General features: G+C 36.6%; 1 protein-coding gene across 1 annotated transcript in view; it reads left to right on the top strand.

The window, feature by feature from the left end:
- Positions 1-24,681, top strand: part of COMMD1 (copper metabolism (Murr1) domain containing 1) — a 100,430-nt gene that overhangs the window by 68,953 nt on the left and 6,796 nt on the right. The gene's annotated exons all lie outside the window — the stretch shown is intronic.

Raw genomic sequence — 24,681 nt, forward strand, 5'->3', positions numbered from 1 at the left:
TCACCTCTGGGGCAGGCGGGGATCGAACTCATGCGGAAGTGGCTTTAGCTTCTTAGTGCAGTTCTTTAACCTGCTGTGCCACCAGGGAGGGCCTACTTGATGATATTCTTAGTTTGGTCAAAGGCAGCTACCTCATGGGACCCTCTGGGTTCCCTCATACTTGTAAATGACCTGTTTTCTCACCCTGTGCTACATTATCAGGATTTAGATCTATCAGTGAGTACTGTGAGTTCTTGGTTAGCAGTGATTTCCCTGTGTTGTTCTGACTATACAGTTAGCTATATACTTCTGAGTGGTTCCTAAGACATAGAGAGATGAGGGTAAAGGAGTTGACCAAGAAATCCCTGGCTTAGCTTGGTTACATCATCTGCTTGCAGAATCTTTTTTTACATTGTTTTAGTCCCTACTACACCTGCCACTGTATCACTTGTGAACCATCACCATATTCTCTTGTATTCAGACTTCACACTCCCTCTTTTGCTGTGTGCTACGATTGTGTGGTCACACTGGAAGAATTTTTTATGAGATATCAAGGTACAGTGGTAGAGGCCCTTCTGCCTTTCTGAACCAGCAACCGTATGGGAATGAAAATGAAAGAATAGATACTGACGCAGATCATTGTCATCGCCACACCAAACACATGGAACTTCTTGTCCAGGTGCTTCCAGTCCATCTGCATGTTGTATTTAACCTCCTTTGTGGCCAGAGACCTCATCCTGCCTGGGCAGTTCTGCCATGTCTGAGGCGAACTGTCAATCTGACCTCTATATTGCGGCTTCCACTCTATCCTCTTGCTGGCTACTGTCAGGCTCCTGGTACAAAAATTATTATTCAGAAAGTAACCTGCAGAAAACTGATTGTCACATGATGGTTTGGTTCATGTTTACCTAGGGAGGGAATAAAGAAGATAAGAAATACAAAACCAGAAAACTGGGGAATAGCTCTTTAGTGAGTGAAAAGTAAAGAAATTTTTTACCTTTGGAAAATAAAATAATTTTACATGTATTATTTATTAAGAAAAATTCTAATGAGACAAGTTCAGTTTCATGTTTAAACACCAGTGGTACATATTTAACTGGGTTTAAAATGGGAAAATATTACTTATTTGTAATTGATTTTATTTTGTTAAGTATCCTTACTAGAATAATGTTATAAGAGAAACATGTAGTGGTTTTTAAAAAAGATTTCAATATATTTAAAAAGTTAAAATTAAAAATTGAAGGTATACAACATGCACATTTGATAATATAATATCCTTACTGTTATAATGATAATAGCTATCACATCACATTATTTCTTTTTAGTGATTGGGATAACTAAGATTTAGACTCTTAACAGGTTTTATGACTATAATAATAGTGTCTATATTCACTGTTCTGTGAATTAGATCTCTAGGACTTATTTCCTGTTGAAAGTTTATACCTTTAAAACGCATCTGATCAGTCCTCTTTCACCCTGTTAATCACTATTTTACTTAATTTTTTAAGCATTTGACTTTTTGCATTTCATATATGAGTGATAGTATATGTTTTAAACAGAATAGAGTGATCAAATTAATTCTCCCAGTTTTGATAGGTGAGCAATAGAAGTTAAAAAACCTCAGTTGAAGACATTTTTCCCCTCCCAAATTGGGATGTTTTTGATGTTTTTATTGTGGTGACCTAGAGGCAGCCTGCTGAACAGTTGATGTTGTAGATGTTGCACATAACTTGCACAAATCCTCTGTCATATCTCTTATCATAAATTTTACTGCACTTTATAGACAGGGTCCTCTGGAAGACTGAAAATTCTGGAAGGACATGGGTCTAGTTTTATTACTTTGCTATCCATAGTGACTTGTTTCATTTGTAGATATGGTAGGTGCTCAGAAACAATTTTTCTTTCACAGTGCATTCCTGGAGACCTCATTTTAAAAAGGATCTTTACAAAGCCAAATTCTGTCTGTTTATGGCTTATCAAACATTATCAAACATTAACACTAAAAAAAATGGATGAACAAGAAATTCATGCTCCATTGTTGCTTGATCCTGCCTTTCTTTATCTACCATGAGATTGAATTGGTTGTTGTATCTATTAACCATCTGAATATCCTCTTATTAATTGCCTATGCACATCCTGTTTCTGTGTTTTTCTTTTGGACTGCTTTCCATTTTTTATTTTGTTATAGGAATATTTTGTATATAGGAATTTGAAATCTATTATGTATTGCAGCTTATTGCTTTTTACTTTGTTAATGAATTTTTTTCATCAGAAATATTTTAAATTTTCTTTACATTTAGATATACCAATCTATTTCTTTATGCTCTTAGGTTTCTTAAGTTTTGTTAGAGCTCCTCTAAAAATACTCTCCTATTTTAGATTTTTTTTTGTCTATCTTTGCTATTAACATTAAATTTGTAACCTAGTAGATATTAGTATATAGTATAATATACAAGGGTCCCATTTCCCATCTGATAGTTACAAAAATATCATTTAAATATATAGATGAAGTATTGGATATAAAAGCAAAAAAAGACCACATTCCAAAAATAAGTTTTAATGCGTAATACTAAATGTTTTATTTCTCTGTGATGCTGAAAAATAGAATGAAGTTTTATTTAAATAGTTTTGAACATGTATGTACTTTGTCACCTGAACCAGAATCAAATAAATGTTCTCATATTGCTTTGTGTCCCTTTAGTCTCTGTTAATCTACAGTAGGGATCAGCAAATCTTCCCTGTAAACACCTAGATAGTAAATATTTGTGACTAGCTGTGCCATCTGTTCTCTATCACACCTGCTCAACTCTGATGTGGTAATGCAAAAGCAGCCATAGAGGATGTGGAAATGAATGATCCTGACTGTTTCCAGTAATACTTCAAATTCTAAAATCAGGGACAAACCACATTTGGCCCATAGGCTGACATTTGTCATTTTCTGATCTAGCACAATATAATCACTTTTTTTTTTTATTTCTGTGAAGTTTTTGAGAGGAAGTAGGGAGGAGTTGGTAGGTTAAGAGTCTATTCCAGTGTTCTTGTAGAATATCTTACTTTTTGGATATCTTAGTATTTCCGCTTGTGTCATTTAATTTGTTCATATAACTTGTTCCTGTGTTTCCTGTAGTCTCTAATATTAAGGATTAAGGATTTGATTAGGTTCATTTTGAACATTTTTGGCAAGTTCTTAGGTGAATTTTTAATACAAGTTTTGCTCATAGGGAAGAAGTAGAGACAATTTTTAGGGTGTTTTTAAGCTCATTAAAACTCTTGACAAAAATATGACCAGAACAGATGGAGTGACAGAAATAATTTCCAGATATGAATGACTCAGAGGTCTTCAGTCTCCATGTATATAGTGTAATAGGCATGAAACTATTCCTGTCCGTTGACCATTCATTAAAGGATATATTATACTCAGTATTTAGTATTACTGGCTCCTGAAATTCTGGCTTTTAAAATATTTAATTATATGACCCATTATTTGCTCCTAAGTAAAGCAAATTTTAAAACTTCAAGTAGCTTCTGTATTGGTTTCATTTTGTTTTTCTTTACAGGATCAGCTCTGAGCACAACTTTCAGGGTTGTCAGAACAGATGATTGACTCAGTAACTTATTCATTGTTATATATTTTTAATATCTCAAAAAGACTCCACTTTATATTTTTTTGGTAAACTGGTGAACATATACCACCATCTGTTGTTTTCTAAATGGTTTTCTAGTCTTTACATGGCAAACATTATTTTTATACTCATCTTATTTTACATGCTCTACATAGACTCTATTATTGTTGTAACAGCACTATATCTAGATTAGACAAGCCAAGACATAGCTAAAGTTTGGGATTTTCTTTTTGTTATTGATAACCTCTTCCAAGCACAGACTGAGGGTAAGCATGAGATAGGGAAAATGACAGAATAATTTCACTGATCACTGATAATTAAGGCCTTTCATCTGTATAGTTTAGAGAACTACAAGAACATTATTTTAGAAATCTCAAATGACTCTCTGAAGTAGGCAGCATTTGTTACCCTAATTTGCAGATGTGGTTTGTGGTCTTTTAAAAGTTTCAAGAGTTGCTTCATGTGGAGTTAAAAGCAAATGTAGAAGTGTATTTTAAAGACTGTTTCTTAATCTTTCTAGACTACTCTAAATCCATAGTTGACCTTTTCAGAACTACAAGAATTATTATACCGTTTATAACTTTTCTAGTCACAGCATGAAAAAATTTCAGTCTATTCTGATTAGTGCATTTCACACTTATCTAAACACCTCCAGTGAGTTCTTACTAAATCATTAATGATGATGGTCTCTTTTATCAAAAATATTTAAGGTTTTACACAGTGAACATACTGCCACTTATTACTTATCACCTAAATGACCTCAGAGATGACAACATTTTTAAATGTTCTCCGGCACTAGGCATTAAACATAACATGCAAAAAAAATTTGGGATGTATATTATTAATATTGTTAACATTTGGATGAGACATTTTTATACAGAGACAAGAATCTAATATTGTAATAATTTCTGAATAATGTCCTATAAATAGCAAAATATATTGATTAATCCTCAGCATAATTGTAAGTTTGATGGCAGTTATCAGCCTTTCTGAGATACTTCATAATTCTTACAATTTCCAGTGTCTCAATGTTTTACTAATCTGGATTTTAGTAGGTGATGACTTCTTCAGAATCCATAACAGTGGGCCCTGAATGCCAGTGGAGGCTAAATAAAGCATCACACTGTATAACTGTTTTTGGCACAGTTGTATAAAAACAGAACCCATTGTTATTTTCAAATGCCCTTTTGAGACACTAATTTTCCTACTCTGGTTATCAATTCATTAAAAACCTTAAAATTATATATTGATGCATCTACTGTCTTCTTTGTAATGAGGATTCGTAGATTCTGCTTCACCCTCAAAATTCATTAAAATGTTACCTTTTACTCACTGTCTCTTCCCATGTATTTCTTAGTCTAGTTGTAACCATTTTCCTTTTTTACTATTTTTCCTAGCTGTTCTGCCAAAAGTAATAAACTTTTAGCCTCCACATTCAACATCATCTTACTTCTTACTCTAGTCCACTTGTCACATTTGGTACTTTGACCTCCTTCCCTTGACTTCTTTGACACTATTCTCTCCTGTTTCTTTTCCTTCTTTCTCCTTCATTGATGCTACCTCATTATTCATCCTATAAATACATAGGTCTTCAGCTTTCTTCTCTTTTCTTTGTGCTTTTCCTTGAAAGTCACACCTACTGTCTACTCCCCTCTCCCCATGATCTTCTCTATCAGTTCTTTGTATACTTTCAAATCTATGTTTTTAGCTCTCTCTTATCCTGAGGGACACAGACCCACATTTATTAACTGCATGTAAATCGATGCTCATGATTGTACTGTAGATACTTTCAGCTCAGTATTACTTACTTTCATTTCAGTTAATGACATATTTGTTTTTGTTTTTTTTTTTTTAAAGATTTATTTATTTATTCATACAGAACTGGGGTACAGGCCAGAGGCTCAGGGGCGGTGAGAGGCTTCACCAGAGACAGAGTGGGGAGCAGAACAGGCAGATCGACGAAGTACACTGCTGAGGGAAGCAGCAGGCGGGTCAGGAGAGGTCTGGCTCGCCATGTGGTCTCCTCCAGGGCAGGCGGGAATTGAACTCATGCGGAAGTGGCTTCAGATTCTCAGTGAAGTGGCTTCAGATTCTCAGTGCTGTGCTTTAACCCGCTGCGCCACCAGGGAGGGCCTGTTGTTTTTTTTTTTAAAGATTTTTTTATTTATGCATACAGAACTGGGGTACAGACCAGAGGTGCAGGGGTGATGAGAGGATTTATCAGAGACAGAGTGGGAAGCAGAATGGGCAGATTGACAAAGTACACTGCTGAGGGGAGCAGCGGGCAGGTCAGGAGAGGTCTGCCACACCATATGGGTCACCTCCCTGGAATGGAACTTGTGCTGAAATGGCTGCAGCTGGCTTCATAGTGCTCTGCTTTAACCCAGTGCATCACAAGGGAAGGCCCAACATCAACATATTTGTAACCCAGATTAGAAATATCATTGCTCTCCATTACATTTATCTTCTTCACCTCCAATTCATTTGGCTACCTTGTCCTGTATGTCTATATCTTCTTGTTAAAATCCTAATATAGATGCCATTTCTTTCATGAAGTACTTTAATTCCTCCAATGAGACTTAATAAAACTTTTTCTGTTACATCTTTGACATTTTATTTTGCATTCCTGTGTCTATACATTTCTTCCTTACACCATGAACTTGCTGTGGGTGGAGATTCTATACAGAATAGTCATACCTTAATAACTGTGCTTTCACTGTTTACTTGTGTTCTAGCAGTCACTGAGCAATTTCAAGATTTGATTCATTTCATTCTACCCTTAAAAAGATGACTGTGGGCCCTCCCTGGTGGCAGCGGGTTAAAGCACAGCACTAAGAAGCTTAAGCCACTTTCGCATGAGTTGGATTCCGCATGCCCCGGAGGAACTCTATTGGTGAGGCAGACCTCTCTCTCCTGACCCGCCCACTGCTCCCCTCAGCAGTGTACTTCTTAGATCTGCCTGTTCTGCTCCCCACTCTGTCTCTGGTGAATCCTCTCACCCTCCGCATCTCTGGCCTGTACCCCAGTTCTGTATGAATAAATAAAATAAATCTTTTTTTTAAAAAAAAGATGACTGGAAGGGATAATTTTGTTTCACAGGTGATAAAACTGCAGGGAATAATTGCTGTCTTGTTTCCTGAAGTCAACAACGTGGGTAGAAACGGAATCTTCAGTTGTCTGTGGTAACCCTTCCACATTTAAAAATTTTAAATTGTATCTATACTACCTACATACTTTTTTCAGTGAAATTGTTGTAGAATGTTAATACAGGTTCAACAGGATTCAAAATACCCCTTTGTTCTGTTTAAATCCATCCCTCCAGCCCCTCATTCGTCATTTAGAAGTGCCTGCAATGTGCCAGGCACAATTTTAGGAAAATAAACACAGTCTGACATCTAGGTTTAGGAAACATTCCTGTAAAGAAAACAAATATATACTATGTAGTAGCAGATTCATTTGTACATAATGCTAAGGAAAAAAAAATGTTTCAATATGATTGTAAAAATCTGGGCTAAATCCTTTACTTTCACTTAAGTCTTTGCTTGTTTGTCATCTCCCTTGTGTATGTGAATTTTGTTTAGAGTTTATATTTTGGGTTCTAGATTTTATGTAATGACAAATATTAAGAATTTATGGGCCCTCCCTGTGGCACAGTGGGTTAAAGCACAGCATTACAGAAGCTAAAGCCACTCCAGCATGAGTTTAATCCCCTGCCAGGAAGGTGACCCACATGGTGTGGCAGGCCTCTTCTGACCTGCCCACTGCTCCCCTCAGCAGTGTACTTTGTCAATCAGCCTTTTCTGCTCCCCACTTTGTCTCTGGTGAATCCTTTCACTGCCCCTGCACCTCTGGCCTGTACCTCAGTTCTACATGCATAAATAAATAAAAATCTTTTTTTTTTAATTAAGAATTTATTAAACTTAAATATAATTGTTTTTGAAATAAATGTGCTATTCATACTAAATAATAGATAAGTACTTAAAAAAATCATATGAACATCATATTTTTTTATTAAAAAATTTTCCAGTATTAGGAGATTGTATTTAAAAGACTAATGAGACTGTAGAAATTAACAATCACTTTTCACTTGTGTGAAAGTAAAGCTTTATATGTGGCAGTTTGCGTGACTCAAGGTGTATACATATGCACACATATACATACCATTTTTAGTCAACTGAACATTGGTTTCCCTTTGGTACCAGTTACTTCACATACTTGCTAAACTTAAACTGTCATTATGCAATGACTGGTTTTAAGAGTTCTGTACTTATTTTCAGCTCTTCCTAAGCTGTAGCAAAAAAAAAAAAATCTTATTGCATGTCTTGCCCTGCCTACTGACCTAAGAGAAGCTACTTTCTCTACAGTCCTTGCTAGTGAGTGGTAGACTATGCCAGCCTTTCAAACCCTACTCACTGGCCCCAGCTAATTAGATCAGAGAGAACCTAAGCAAAGGTAGCCTATCTGTTTGTTAAAGAAGTATTTGTGACATGGTTTTATGTGACAGGTGCTGCTCAGCAGAGATAATAATTTTGGGATAGGATATATTCTTCTGAGGGTTTTCAACTTACTGATAATGAAAGCTACCTGAGCAAGCTCTCCTAGAGCTTCTAAGAGCTAATGATAGGGTAGTAATTATTGGCCATTTATATGCTATGGAAGTTTTCTGGGAAAGAGAAGAGAATAGAACAGGAGAGACGTGTGTGATGTGTGCATTTGTGTAAGTGAGTTTGTGTGTATGTTAGAGCTAGATACTGCCTGAGAGAGAGAAAAACTGCAGTTCCTGATGGTTCCTATCACTTGGGAGAGGCAGACTGACATCCTTACTGTCCTGTGGAACTATAGTGCTCATTCCCCAACTGTGTGCATTTGCCTAAGTTGATCTCTCTACTTTTTGTCTTTCTCCCTACTTAAGTAAACCTGAATAGAACAGTACAGTAGAATGTGCTGGAGGATTATGGGATCTTCAGTGGTGACCATACCTGAGCAGAGAAATTCTATATACTGAAAATAAATAAATAAATAAATAAATAAATAAATGAATAAATGAATAAATAAATAAATAAATAAATGAATAAGCAAGGATGTTAAAAATAAAATAAAGTAATCCTGATGGTCATCACCAAGTTAGTATTCCTTAAAATTTGCTCTGATCAGTTATTTAGGTAGCCCTCAAATCATCAATGGTTCCCAAATTGCTTATGTAGTAAAGTTTGAATTCCTTAGTATGTATGTATGATCTTCAACTCTGCTTCTAAGATGTTTTCTCTAAAAGAAATTTAAAATTTAAAATAATTTTAAATGAAATTTAATTAAATTTAAAAAAATTAAAATTCATATTTTAGAATCCCAGGTCAGGGTGAAAGCCACTAGCTCTATTTCCCTGTCCATTCATCACCAGGAATTTTATTGAGAGAAATAACTGGAGTAGAACCCCTACAATCATCTGTTGTGGAAAGAAACATGAGCTGCTGAATGTGTGTCTGTATGTGGTGAATATTATGATGATGCAAGCTGAGGCTTGTGCCCCTGGTGAAAGACTTATGAGGCCAGCATTCCCAGTTCAGCTTCTTGCCAGCGGACAGGCAGTCTGATGAGAGTACTGTCTAATAATGAACCTGACAGTGTGCCAAAATGACCAGTAACCTTTCTTTGAGTTTTAAATTCTAAATGTCTTATTGATCAGAAAGAAATAGCCTGTTAAAGATGATTTAATTTTTGTTTTGAAGGTTTTGACCGTCACAGTGCCAACAGAGTTGACTTACAGTGTAGTTGGTTAAACTGGATTTCATTTGTGAATTTTTAAGAACCCTGAGATTCCTGGATCAGCATTCAGTTTTAATCTCTACTTTGGGGGGTGGGGGGCAAATGGGAAGAACAATAACATAAATCTAGGCAAGATAATGAAATAACAATGATTTCCTAATATTGGCTCTCTATTATCTACATACTATCACTTAAAAGTTATCAATAAAAATCTTAACTCTTTAGAATTCACTTTCTTTCGCAATTCTTTCCATTTGTGTCTCATTCCTTCTGTAAAGGAATTCGCTCTCTTTTTTTTTTTTGTCTAAACTAGTCTATTCTTTTTCCTTCCTGCTCCCAACATGCCAGGCATATTTCTACCTCAATTTCTTTGCTTGTAATGTTTGCCCAGCCAGAAGCATCCTCTGTACTGTTTCTAGCTTGCAAGCCCAATTAGAGAATGATAAATTATATATCAGCATCAATAGAATACTTTTTAAATAATGACTTGCTTTTTCACCAGGAGAAATCTGCATAATAAATTTATAGTAGCTTCAGGTGACTGTTGGTATTTTGTAAATAAAATGAAGTTGCAGAGGTATCATTAAAAAATGTAATTAAAAAAAAAAATGTAATTTTGGCCCTTCCCTGGTGGCGCAGCAGGGTAACACAGCGCTAAGAAGCTAAAGCCACTTGAGCATGAGTTTGACCCCCACCCTAGAGGTGATCCATATGGCGTGGCAGACCTCTCCTGATCCGCCTGCTGCTTCCTGCAGTAGTGTACTTGTCAGTTGGCCTGTTCTGCTCCCCACTTTGTCTCTGGTGAATCCTCTTACTACCCCTGCACCTCTGACCTGTATGCCAGTTGTGTATGCATAAATAAATAAATCTTTAAAATAAACTAATTTCTAGAATCTTGAAATAACAAGGATCTAAGTCAACACTGGGCCCATTTTTCTACCAAGCTGGAGCTGAGAAACTATTATCCCTTTAGATAATACATGTGCTATCATTTCTGCCCTACCATCCCTCACTCACATCCCAACTTGCCTGTTTTGGTTTTCTACTCTGTTTTCCTGCTTCATAGACAATTGAATTTAAGATGGTGGCTCAATTTATAACCAGGAAAATGAATGGTCAGTGTTAGAAGCAGAAAAGACCCTTGACCTTCTTTTTCTTAACAACTAAGTGAGGTTTCTTGATACTTACCTTCTACCTCTTTATTGATAATCAGAAAGAATAACTCAAAGTAAGATCATTTAACCATGGCGTAGGATAGTAGGAATTACCTTTCAGAAAGTAATTTTCTGATGTTGATTCAGAGTAGAAGTAATCACTAAGAAGGACTGTCTTAATACTGATAGTACATATTTTTTAGGATCTTTTCCTCCAAAGGGTGAGCAGGTTGGATAAACAGAATGGAAGCAGAGATTCAGAATGGCTGATAAGTATGCAAGAGGAGGGATTTGTTTTGGTCTTAAATGTCATCTCTCTTGTCTCTTCTCATCTGCGTCCTTCTATAAGCATTTGATTAGACAATGATAGTTGGTATTTGTAAATATTTTTTAAATTATGAAGTTCTTTTATTATATTAAAGTTTTCTACAATCCTTATAAAGTGGGACAGAACAGATGAACAAAGTCAAGTTCCAGTTTAAGTGAATTACTCAAGTTCACATTGGCTATCACACAGTAGATTTGGAATTAAATCCTAGATCTTCAGATTTCTTGTCTTGTGCTCTGTAATTTTATACTGACTGGGTCTTCATTATCTTCTTATGAATGACCTCAGCCTGTTTTTGTACTTGTTAGCAGAGGAGAGAAGCAGTGGTGTTAAAGTTCATAGCAAGGAGGCAATAATATGAGAGTTGAATTTTAGAACTGGGTCAACCTGTCTAATTTATTCAGTCTTCTTTACCTACTTGAATAAATTATGGGGGAGTGGCTAACAGTTTTCTGTTGACATCAAAAGTTTTGATTTACTGAAATTGCCTTTTAAATTTAAAATTTTCTTTTTTCCCCATTAGAATGTAAGTACCTTAAGAGCAGAGACTGTCTTGTTGATAACTGAATCCCTAGTATCTAAAACTATTCCTGGCAAGTATAAGGCACTCAATAAGTATTTGATACCCAATTCACTGACTTAGTATTTTATGATCCAGTGCATTAATTGAGAACTTTGGTGATCCAAATCAAATATTCATTGCTTTTCTGACCTCCACATTCTCCTTTGGGCCAGTGATGGTTGGCCCTGTGAAGGAGTGTAGACATTAGCTGAAAGCTGCTTGAAATTGAAGCTGTTATGTTTCTGTGGTAAAAGTCTCTGAGTCAGGTAGCTAATAGGTTTATCTTCCTTTTCTCTTAACTCTTTGTAGCCATCAGTACTTTGAACTCTGTTTAGTTCAAAAGTGCCATGTTTCAAAGTCTTGTCTAATTACAAATTAGGGTAAAATCCCAGATTGGGAAGCATTGCTTTATAAACTGTCATCATACTCTTGAATTCTGAACTTCTTTGAGAAAGTGTCTACATGATATAACTTCTTTAACAATGTATGTGAGGGAAATATACAGACATGTTTGAAACAGTACATTAGCAAGTCTGTTTTCAAGAACAGAAAGCACAAAAATTCAGATTCCAAAAGGTTAGAAGAAGTTTACTGTTTAGTTTTAAGAGCTTGTTTAATTCCTTCATGGTTGAAACTGATCAGAAGAGATTCATAATATTTGAATTATTCAGTGACCTAATTAAGAAAGGAAAAGAGGGCTAGTAGTGCCTGGTCAATGCTGGGGGCAAAAAAACGGTTGTTGAAAGAGCATAAAGCTCTGGATGTTAAGTAACACTACAGGGATTGTCATTGCCTGAAGCAGTTGGTGCTGTTCCCCAATGTGAGAACTTTTTTCTTTGCCCTGTAAAATGTTAGGTCCCAGAAGTCTGTCACAATTTGTCGCTATTAAGAACCAAGTACCTGACAGGGGATCGTGGTGATGGTGCATGGGTGAATTGATGGTGGAAATTCTATGGGGACTACACCTGAGAAAAGAATGCAAACACTGTTTTTAATATATATATATACACCAACCAAGTGCCTGTCTTGAAGAAAACAGAGCTGATAGTGTTTAATACAACTCCTTATAAAGTTTCTGGGGACAGGATATGTGAAACAGAATGAAGACTAACATTTATTACACTAGATACAGTATGGGTGCTTACACATTAGTATCTTATTTAGTCTTTATAACAGTCCTAAAAGATAGGTGTTTTTACATTTTCTAGATATGGAAATGAAGATAAATTGTTTCCTAATGTCACGCAGCTAATAACAGCAGAGCCAGTCTCAATGCCAACTGTCTAACTTGCCCCATAATATTGCTTTGGGTTTTATGGGCAGTGATAGACAACTCACTTCCTGATGTTTCTGTAGAATAAACATGCATTTACATAGTCATCTCTAGCCCTAACCATCAAAATGCTTTAAATATACTGAACTTTGAAACATAATACTGAGATCCCATGGGTTACATTGTGGAATGAACTGAGAAATGTTTTTCTTCCTAATTAAAGATGTTTGTAAAAGTGTTTATGACAGTTTGGAAATTTCCAACAGAGCCACTGAGCCCTAAGGAACAGAAACTAACAGTGACCTTAAGTATAGAGCATCTTCATTGTTTCTAAAATAGTTTATTTTAATATAAGTATTTCTTTGAGGCAGGTGGAGGCTTAGGGCCTCTACCTATGAAGTTCTGTGATAAAGTTCATGTTATATTATTTTTAGATTTCATTGAGGAAGATAAAATAGCATTAGATTTTTTTCTCTTTTCAGGACATCAGTGTAAACCCTCATAGAACAGGTGAAAACATAATTTTCCATTTTCTTTGCAGAAAGTTCCTTACAGTTTGAAATACAGGACCCAGGAATTTTCTTATTTTTATCTTTTATATATTTATTATTTTACATCTAGGGAGTGTTTGACTTTAATTTGAAATTCTAATTGATGAAGAAAGTGTGGGAAAATGATGGAATATTTGCATCAATATCTTAGAAAAATCCAGTTTAGATTCCAGATCTCAAGAGTGGGTTTCAATTTTTCTTTGAAAAATGGAAAAATTGGTGCACTTGCTGTAATATTTATTTATTTTTTAAATAAGTAAGTAGAATAATTTGATTGGCATTTTCTGAGAGAAGATAGAAAAGATGAGAACAGATTGGAATTGTTCTGCATCCCTTGGGCAAGGGAATTATGGAAATGAAGTTTGAATGGCATTAACCTGGACTTCCTGATTTTTCAGTGGTATTGTTGAATATTAAAATTATCGCTTAATTTGACTATAAGAAAATTGCTTGATTTGGGTAGACTTCTCTCACTAGGGCTGGTATTAATAGGTTGCCAGGAAAGACAGAATGTGCACCTAAGTTCTTGATTCCCCTCCCTTCCCCCAAGTAGTCGTTAACAGTCCCCTGAACAGGTTCAAAATTTTAGAAGCTCTAGTCCTCAGGCTTTGTATTTGTATTACTCATACAGTTGCACTCCATCGCACCAGCTGTGTCCAGCAGATGCGCAGCAGGAAGGAACATGCTTGCTGTGGCACCGTTGGTGTTATTGCTGGGATTACCCTGACCAGCGCACGTGTACATATTAGGCAGTTTATTTTAGTTTAGGCAGCAGAAAAATGCTGTTGCCAGTTTTAGGCTGGCAGTGAAGTTCCTTGTTCAGACTGAATTACTAAAGACAGAATGAAAAACTTCTTTCTCCCTTTGGGAAGGTAAATAGGTGCTGCTTAACCGACCAATATTATCTTAATGATGCAGCTAAAATCAAAGCAGTGTAAGATAATAGTCTGCCCTTCCCCAATTGTGTAAAGTTGCTTTGGATGCATTATCTAGTTAAATCTGTTAGCATCACTATTTTACAGATTACAAAGTTAAAATATGCCTATAGCTAGAAAATGATCGTCTTGATTTAAAGTTGAATTTAGGTTTGTGAGACTTCAAAGCTTATGTGCACTAATCAGAACTAATTAGGAGGCATGTACACACACACAAAATCTAATCATAAGGAAGTATGAGACAAACCCAAAATGACATTCTATCAAAGAACTAGTTTAAAAATGCCAAGATCAAGAAACACAAAAAAAGGTTGAGAAATTATTCCAAGTTAAGATAGTGAAGATATGTGACATCTAAATGCAATCAATATGTGATTGTGGATTGATTTGGAAGCAGGAGAAAAAACTTTCATTGTGGCATTTGATAAAATTTTAATATAAAAAAGAGAAAATGGCATCCTTAGATTACAGTAGCTACAGCTAACCTACAGTACAGCAAAGTACTTACACTGTCCAAACCACTCAAAGATATGGGTCTGTACCCCAGGTATACAGGTATACAGGCAACAAAGTTATGGAATACTACCACAGCTGTCAACTGAGATATACAGTCAGCCTGTCCACCGCTACAACATTGATGATTATGATGCCACCACTCTATAGTCACTACTACCCAAGTTTTCTATTCATCTCAGTCTGCATATGGCACTCAGTCTGCTTATCCAGCCTATGGCTGCAGCAAGCAGTCATTATACCTGCAGGACTAAAGCGTGGTAGCAAGCCCACTGAGACTAGTTAACTTCAGTATAGCAAAGGGGGTTACAATTAGCCTAGCCTAGGATATGGACAGGATAAATACAGTTATCTGAGGTATCTGGGGAGCTACCCTATGTAGCCAGTCACCACACCACCATCTTATTTTCCTACCAGCTATTCCTCTTCACAGCTGACTGGTACGGAGTGCGGAGCAGAACAGGTGGATTTACTGAAACACACTACTAAGGAAGCAGTGAGAGAGACAGGAGAGGTCTGCTAAGATGTGTGGGTTAGTTCCTTGGCCTGGGTTCAAACTCAGGCGTGGTGATAGCATGGAGACTTAATGCCTAGGCCACCAGAAAGGCCCATGCTGTGGAGTGACGTGATGGAAAGATCTTTAAGAGAGCAAACAAAGGCCTCTTGCTTGGAAGAAGCTCCAAATAGCATACTGAGTAGCATGCTGAGGGCAGAGGAATGCCACCACCTTCTCCATGGAGGCCCTGGAGGACCAATGGGTCACATGGGAGGTTGAGGAGGAAACAGAGGACAGTTTCTTTTCTCAAGAAGTCCCTGGGCTTCCCAATAAAATCTGAACAGAGAGGAAATATTCAACACCTAGCGGGAGATTGACAGTGCCCCAGTCTGGGGTGTGGAAACCAAAATCTCATCTAGAGAAAAGAATGTAACTAGAGTAAGGTCCTGAAGCCTGAAGACTTTCTTCTGCCACCCCTTTCACCCCTGGGTGGTTACCAGGGCCCAGGTGGCACATGAAGAGGGAAGGTGACCTCATGGGCTTTAGTAGACCTTGTGGAATGTTCAGAGGTGGTTGTGGCAGAGTCAGAGAAGCCTGTCGTGGAGGTCAGGGCAAGGGCCAATGTGGCTTTGGCAGAGGAACATGCAGTGGCCATGGGAGATCTCTTTTGATAGAACAGATAAAGAAGAGACAGTTTTGTTGTTTTTTGTTTGTTTGTTTATTCTACTTGTAATATGAGATGATGGGAGAGTCTTAGTCAAGGATCAATACACATGAGACCATAGCATAACAAAGGCAAACTTTGCCTACAACTCTCCTGGTGATGAGTACCTATAGCTGTATATAATGGAATCTTTCCTATCTCTCCCTGTTTTCCTCCCCCAACCCCTCACTCCTCTTCCCATTTCCCTTCCCTTACCAGTGCATATGTGCATGTTTGTGCACACACATTCACACACAAGAAATAAAATGTCATCTTGCCTTGGAATAAGAATTTAGTCTCTATAACATTCTGCCTGAGTCACCTGCACATATTAACTCAGCTGCGCTGTTGCTTCAATATATTTAAAATAATGCTAAGAATCTCCCATGTGCAACCAGAGCTATTCATTGCCTATCCAGATACTTTCATAGTCCACTTTAGTTGACTTTGGGTTATCAGTTTTTTCTTTGAGCCTGTTTAAAGTTAACTGAATCACAGAACAGCTTGCACATGTGGGTATTTAGTGATTATTAATGGTGTTGTTGATGTTATATATGAATGTGAGTCAGGATTGTGAAAAGGTTAAGTACTTGGACTATGAAGTCTGACAGACCGGGGTTTAAAATTGTCTATGCCACTTATTACCTGTGTGGCCTTAAACAAGTTGTTCGTTTTTTCTCACCTGTAAAATGGGATAAAATGTTCCTCTTTATTGTGATATAATGCCTATGAAGTATACTTAGCTTATTACCTGGCATTTTCTATGTTCATAAATGTGAGCTAATGCTAGTAATCATTGCTGTTGGTACTGCTATCATTTGTGTTATTTCTGTATCACCCTGAACTTGCTGATGTCTTTAGTCTGTGACACTTTACTTATAATCTCTTACTCCTGTCTTCCAGGCTGCTATCTTTAATTATGGTTTTTCATATTTTAGGCATTATATTCCACCCTCCACCCCAATGTCTAGAGTTGATCCTTGCTTTGCCTGTCCCCACCCCCAACCTCAGAACTTTCTGTTTCCTCTACTACCTCCAAAATCTACTGAATGATGACCAAGTAAGAAAGCCTACTTTTCTTCACCAATTAGGACCTGTTCTTCACCAATTAGGACCTGTTCTGTCATTCGCAAAGAAGTGAACTTTTAATCTCTAGTTTCTAAAATGGTGGATAATTTTAAGTAAATAAGATCTGTTTCTTTTTCTCTTTCCCTCTTCCATAAATTAGATCATATGCCATAGTTCATGAAGTCCATTGCATAATCTGATAGTCTTCTGGCTGAAAAGATTAGCATTGGGTCAGATGAACAAAGTCTGTCATTTCTTCCTTTTTTTTTTTAAAGATTTATTTATTTATGCATACAGAACTGGGGTACAGGCCAGAGGTATGGGGGCGGGGTGGAGGTGAGGTGAGCGGATTCACCAGAGACAGAGTGGGGAACAGAACAGGCAGCTGGACTGAAATATACTGCTGAGGGGAGCAGCAGGTGGGTCAGGAGAGGTCTGCTGCACCATGTGGGTCTCCCTCCTGGCTACAGTGGCTTCAGAGAGCTTCATGGTGCTGTGCTTTAACCCACTGCACCACCAGGTAGGGCCCCAAAGTCTGTCATTTCTGTAGTTATGCAAAGTATCTTACCTCTAACTTGATCTCTTCCTAGTTAACAGAACCGTTCTAAGGATCAGATGAGGTCCTACATATGAAAACACTTCTAAACTTTAATGTACCAGTTAATGTGAGGGGTGATTATTACATTTGAACAAAGACCTCAGAAACCAAAATGATGTCAGCATTCAACCCTAGATAACTAGATGCACTCTCCTTCCAGCCACCTGTAGAAATTTATAATAGGTTATTGGCATTAGATTGGTTAGTGACTAATTAATGCAGTGACTATAAAATAACTTTTGCTTTCCTCACCCACTTTCACGGAAAGGTGATGCTAGATCCTGAGTCAGTCTTCATAGCTGGACTTTAGGACACAGTATTGTAGACAAGGCGCTTAATAGGACCTGGAGTAAGGATTAGAGCGATTTCTTTTGTGCCATTTTTCCAGCCCTCTTCTTGGCAACTTATACCCTGCTGGCCTCCATAAAGATTAAATGACATTTGAAAATTGAGTTTAGTGAGATGCTAGATAAGGCTTTTGCCAAACTGGGCTGGCAGATTTAGCAATTAATGTGTAACTTGTGTGCATATGTGTTTGTTTGTTTCTTGTTTCTGGACTTTTCTTTTCTATACAATATGAACAGCCCGCTTAGAGTCATATGAGAGATCATCAACATCTGTTAACACTGGATACTTGATTCTTCAACCATAGGCAATTGTTATGGACTAAACTGTATCCCTTACAAATTGATATGTTAAAGTTCCAAACCCCAGTGCCTCAGACTATAACTGTATTTGGAATTTGTTGGGAACCCAACAAAATCATCTCTCTTTCGAAGCCTACAACTTCAGGGGGAGAAAAAAATTCACTCAAAACCTTTTCTGTCCTAATCAGCATTTTCTGAATTTGAAAGCTCTTCTAATCCTTAGTCACTTCAACCTTTGCTCTTCTTACTTAAGTTTTATTTGTTGCTTCTGAGAAGGATCAAAGAAAATGCTTCTTTCTAGCTACGCCTGTTTTTTGCTTAGTTGTACTGACATAAATGACATAAAAGAAAACACATTGAGAAAGCTGGAGATAGGTAGAAGGTGATGTTAGCAAGAACATCTCAGTGATCTCTCTAGTTGAAGAAAATCTGCAGTCCCAGAATTGGTTTGATTAGTACTGTTCTGTCTGTCTTATTCTCCTGCTAACATATTTGTCATTTGCTGCTACTCTCCTGCCTATTTGGGGAAATATTAAGATGTTTCTCCAATCTGTAGATTATGAAGACCCCCCCACCCTTAGAAAGTTGCATAATTTATACCAGCTGACTAATGGTATTACTTAAACAAGCAGCTCGGGATAAGTTTTGTTTTTTAAATCTCTCCTTTCACGTAAACATTTTTTCACTTTGTCAGACTTGTTTGCAAATGAGCTTGCTCTATCTAGAATGTACCTCATCAAGAATGATGAGCCATAATTTGAACATCAAACTAAAATTAGTACTTTTCTTTTTCATGTCATTTGGTTTAAGATTTATTTGGTTTCCTTCAGATTTAAGTGAAATTTTCCCTCCTTCAGTGTGACTTGCTTTTTCACCTGTTCAGCAGTTGTTCCTCTGTTTGTCCATTGTCACATTAGACCTAGTGCTGTGGAGCTAAAAGCTAGTGTGATTATTTCCAGTTCAAACCATAGCATCTAAAAATAATTTTTTTAATAAATATTTTTCACCTGAATTTTTTTTGTGACAACTAATTTTTTTTTTAGTTTACAACAATGTATATGATTCCAGAAGTATAAGATCATTCCTCTTCAAATGTATGCTACCTATACCACTGAAGCATCCATAGTCCACCACAGTCCACTGTGCCCCTTGCCTCCTTGGTGTCCACTCTCCTTCACTGGTAACCTCACTTCTGCAGTCAAATGTCTAGGGTTTTTTTCCCTTTGTCTTATTTCTCTGTATTCCACACATAAGTGAAAACATCTTTTATTTTTCCTCTGGCTTATTTAGTATAATCCCCTCTAGTTCTATCCATATTGTCACACATGACAGGAGTTTGTCTTTTTTTTTTTTTAAGCTGAATAATAGTCCATCATCATATAGATCATATCTTCCTAATTCACTCATTTGTTCTTGTACAACTAGGTTGCTTCCATAACTTGGCTACTGCAAATAGTGCTACAGTGAACATAGGGGTGCATATATCCCTTCTTATTGATGTTTTTGCATCTTTGGATAGATACTGGGAATGGAATTGCTGGGTCATATGGTAGATCTATTTTTATTATTTTGAGAAACCTCCATACTGTTTTTCCATAGGGAGTGGACCAGTCTACAGGCCCACCAATAGTGTAAGATAGTTCCTTTTTCTCCACATCCTCCCTAACACTTACCATTTCCGTTCTTTTTGATGAGGGTCATTCTCACAGGGGTGAAATGGTATCTCATTGTGGTTTTGATTTGTATTTCCCTGGTAAGTGATGGTTAGCATTTTTATTCTTGAGTCTATAGGCCATATGTCTGTCTTCTTCGGAGACAGACATTCCATCTGTTCATTTTTTACTGGGTTTTTTTCTTTTTGTTGATTTGTATGAATTCTTGGTAGATCTTGGGATACTAGCCCCTTGTCAGGAGTATGATGGGTGACTATTTTCTCCCATTGAGTTATGTGTCCTTTCATTTTAATAGTAGTTTCTTTCACTGTGTAAAAGCATTTTACTTTGATGTAATTCCATTTGTTTTTGCTTTTGTTTCTCTTAATATTGGAGCCCAGTTCACAGACATCTCTTAAGTTGGTAATGTTTTCTTCTATGCATTTTATGGTCTCAGGTATTATATCCAGGTATTTATCCTTTTTGAGTTAACTTTTGTATATGGTGTGAGATAGTAGTTTAGTCTCATTCTTTTGCATGTGGCTGTCCAATTTTCCCAACACCATTTATTGAAGAGACTTTCCTTTCTCTGTTGTATACTCTTAGTTTCTTTGTCATAGATTAAGTGTATGACACTTAACCTCTGTCCATATAAGTGTGGGGTTATTTCTAGATTATCAGTTCTATTCCATTTGCTTTGTTTGTTCAGTACCATACTATTTGAATTACTGTAGCTTTATAGTATGGTTTGAAGACTCAGTGTGTGATAACATCAATTATTTCTCTTCTTTATCTAGATTTCTTTGGTTATTCAGGTTTTTTTTTTCTGGTTCCATATAAATATCAACTAAAGTTTTTCAAATTACAGAAAACCTTAAATGTACACAAATCAGGTTTTGAAAGAGTCCAAACTTAGAGTCAGATATGGGTGTTAGTAGGCAATGGGTTGAATCAGAGAGCCTGATGCCGTCACATAATGGGCTAGTTTCTGGGTCTCTCTTTTTTTATTTTTACCCTAGTGGTAAAATGAAAACTGATGGTTCTAAATCTTTGACTGTGCATTGACTTGTAATGTGGAACAAAATACATGTTAGACTGCTTTAAAATCTCTGGAGGAAAAGAAATGATGGTCTTGGTTTAGCAGTACATAATTCTGCCAAGGAAAAAAACTCATTCTTGCAAAGTCAAACTAGAGGTGCAGGGGCGGTGAGAGGATTCACCAGAGACAGAGTGGGGAGATCAGGCCTAATAACAAAGTACACTGCTGAGGGGAGCAGCTGTTGGGTCAGGAGAGGTCTGCCATGCCATGTGGACCACCTCTGGGTCGGGGATTGAACTCATGCTGATGTGGCTTTAGCTTCTTAGTGCTGCGTTTTATTCAGCTGTGCCACCAGGGAAGGCCCTCAACTTTTATTTTAATAGAGTATATCTTTCTGATGCCTCTTTGTAAGGGTCCCTAAGCTTTCCTGGTGGCTGGCAACTTCAGTATTGGGTGATTAGAAAGGCAAGAAGATTATATAAAGATAAAAAATGTGGTTGGCTTAAGGTACTTGTATATTTGTACATCTGATAATGGGTTCTGGAGTAACAGGGGTTTGCTTTTGACACTTGGGTAGTTCTTTTTGTTTTATGCCTCAAAACCCTCTCCCCCAAGACCCTTTCTAGATACCTTGTTTTTTAAGGCAGTCTCTTGACTTCATTTATCATGAAAGGAATGAAATCTCCTAATTTAAATAATAGAAAGATATTGACTTTGTATTGGCTTTCTTGGGAGTATTTATGTTTTAAAGACTGTCTTTACTGGAAGCAATAGCAGTGGTTACTAATGAAAGGAAAATACTCGAGATAAAAAGATCTTCTGTCTTAAATTGTACTATTCAGTTGTGATTTTCAAAAGTAGTTATGTGAAATTACAGTGATAGTTCAGTAGCTACACTCTCCTCTTCCATAAGTCTTGTGCAGAGCTGCTGTGATTTAGTCAGGTTAAATCATAGTTTACATTACAATTCCTCTTTCTAGCTTGTGGAAATATTTTAAAATGGTCCAAAAAAGGAAAAAGAAGCAAAGCAACAGATAATAGATCTTTGAATAATTGCAATCTGGTATTGCTTTATTTAAAATTTTTGTCATTTTATATAAAACCTGAGTGTGTGACACTTGGAAACTGAATTGAGGTATCTTAGATTTATTAGTAAATTAACATCATTTGGTAATTTGAAACTTTCTAGATTCTTATTGTCTCTCTTCTCTTGAGTTTCTAGTTAACTGATTTAAAGTTCATGGTTTTTCTATAAAGTTAATTTTCTTTAATGAAAGAATTTGTGGGAATGGGGACTTTTTACTTTTTTAAAAGCACTTTAATTTGGGCCCCTCCCTAGTGGTACAGTGGGTTAAAGTACAGCACTAAGAAGCTAAAGCCACTTCGCCCTGAGTTCAATCCCTGCCCTGGAGGTGACCCACATGGCACAGCAGACCTCCCCTGGCCCACCTGTTGCTCCTCTCAGGAGTGTATTTTGTCCATTGGCCTGTTCTGCTCCCCACTCTTTCTTTGGTGAATCCTCTCACCACTTCTGCATCCCTGCCTGTACCCTAGTTCTGTATGCATAAATAAATAAATCTTTAAAAAAAAAAAAAAAGCACTTTCTTATTTTCAAGTCCTCACAAAAGTCCTATGATGTGTCTTAAAGACATCTCAGTAACTCCAGCTACACTATCAGTATTCTATTCTTTCCTCTTCTAGAAGATTATGAAAACATGGATAAGCTTATTTTCTAGAAGTTAGTTCTGAGTTTGAACACATGTGGTATGTGCTCAGTCATATTTACTGGAGTGATTTATTTTAGTCCTGGAGACCCTTACTTTCACATAGCTTTTAACCCAGTATGGAGATCTATTAATTTTGTGGTGAGAGATATGTTAATTTAGTTACTCAATTATTGAATTGTAGTTTTAGAGTTCCTAAAGAGTCTTATTTCATCCTCAGTTGAATGACTTACTTTGTGACTTACAGCACAAATTTTTCCCTGTTGGGATATTGGTTTAATATATTTTTGACGTAGTATGTGTATGACTTCTTGGTTGTTATCTTTGAGATGAAGAATTTCCTCAGTATTAAGAAGCCCAGCTAAGGACCATTAGTTAGTTGTAATATGTACTGCTAAAACTTTCATTGGAATATTTTAAAAATATATTATAAATCACACATTTTTTAATTACCAAGCCATCACATTAGCTTTCCACTGTTTTAGATATAGGCTATAAAAACAGGTTTTCGAGATGAGGCTATGTTTCTTGTATAGAGACCTATTATAAATCACACATTTTCTTTTTTGAATTGGCAAGCCATAGCATTAGCTTTCCATTGTTTTAGATATAGGCTATAAAAACAGATTTTAGAGATGAGGCTATGTTTCTTGTATCAAGACTTTCGATGCAAATTATCAATTAATCCTAATTTTACATGTTTGTTGTTCCTGTTGTTGGCTGCCATTTTTCATAGGCAACCTGCACTGATGCTTAGGCCTTAGGCTCAAATTAGGGCTCAGCCAAAGTCCTTTTATATGAGTAAGTGAAACTAAAAGAAAATCTTGGAAAGAAACCTTAAGAAATCTGACCAACAGTATGTGGTCTTCTTGAATCAGAGTGCTACAAGATCTCAATATCAAGTGATAATAAGAAATGTCAAATATTGATTCCAATTCATCCTGTCATCACTTGGAAAGCAGCCTTTCTACCAACTTAGACTTGATGGAACTCCTAGTCTGTTCATCTTTGGAGTTTGTATTTGGTGATTGTGTACTTTGGCAGTCTGGAAAGACTCATGTTTATGTTTGTTTATACTGAAGTTGTTGAGAACAGAAAGTAAAGTGGGAAATGAAGAAACAATACCCCCACATAGAAAATACTAAAAATGGCAAAGGAAGAGTTGGGTGGGGGAGTGACACAATCTTAGGGAATACTTCATAGGACATGGAACAAGGCAGAGAAGAGTGGAGGATGGATATAAAGGACAAGTGGAGAATAACCACTATTTTCAGGGAATTATACCATTTTTAATTTTGGATAAATGGCTCCTTAGGAAGACAGTTGGAAGATCCACTACAGAGAAGCTATTAGGTTAGGTTGGCAGTATCAATGATAATTGTGAGAAATCCACAAGAAGTATGAAATGAGTGGTAAACAAAGGTTTACTTACTAAGCTATTTGAACTTTTGGTGAGCAGTTTTCAAAGATACAGGTATCTTATTAGATAATTGCTCTTTAAGAAACTGTCACCATTTTTGGTGTTTGCCACATATTCTGTTTCTCTCTCTATTTGTTAAAATAGAAGACTAGGAGTGACAGAGCTGTAAGAGGGTTAACTTTAGTGTATGAAAGGACAGCCTACACTGGAGCATAATAGGCCTTAGGCTCGAATTAGGGTTCAGCCAAAGTCCTTTTGTATAAGTACAACTAAAAGAAAATCTTGGAAACAAGCCTTAAGAAATCTGACCAACAGTATGTGGCCTTCTTGAATCAGTAATGGTTAGCAGAATCCTAAGGTTCCCTTTCATCCTTTCATACCTACCCCTTACCCACACCCACTCCCCCAACTTTAACACTTTTAAAGAAGCTTGCCAAAGTTATGTTAAAATGCTAAGTAGAACCAATAAATCAGGGATAATGCTTTGTGGAAATTTGGCATGATAAATAATAATGTGGAAAATAGATTATAGGATTTCTGTTTTATGTTATGCTACATGGTTTCTCCTTAGGCATTTAATAAGTCAAGTCCTTTTTATTTTTTGTTTTTAGCATTTGTCACTGTAGTATTGTTTTGCAAAAGAAATGCTCTGG

The sequence above is a fragment of the Condylura cristata genome, unplaced genomic scaffold (assembly GCF_000260355.1).
Source record: "Condylura cristata isolate star-nosed mole 26May11 unplaced genomic scaffold, ConCri1.0 scaffold00031, whole genome shotgun sequence".
In the NCBI taxonomy this organism is placed as follows: domain Eukaryota; kingdom Metazoa; phylum Chordata; class Mammalia; order Eulipotyphla; family Talpidae; genus Condylura; species Condylura cristata.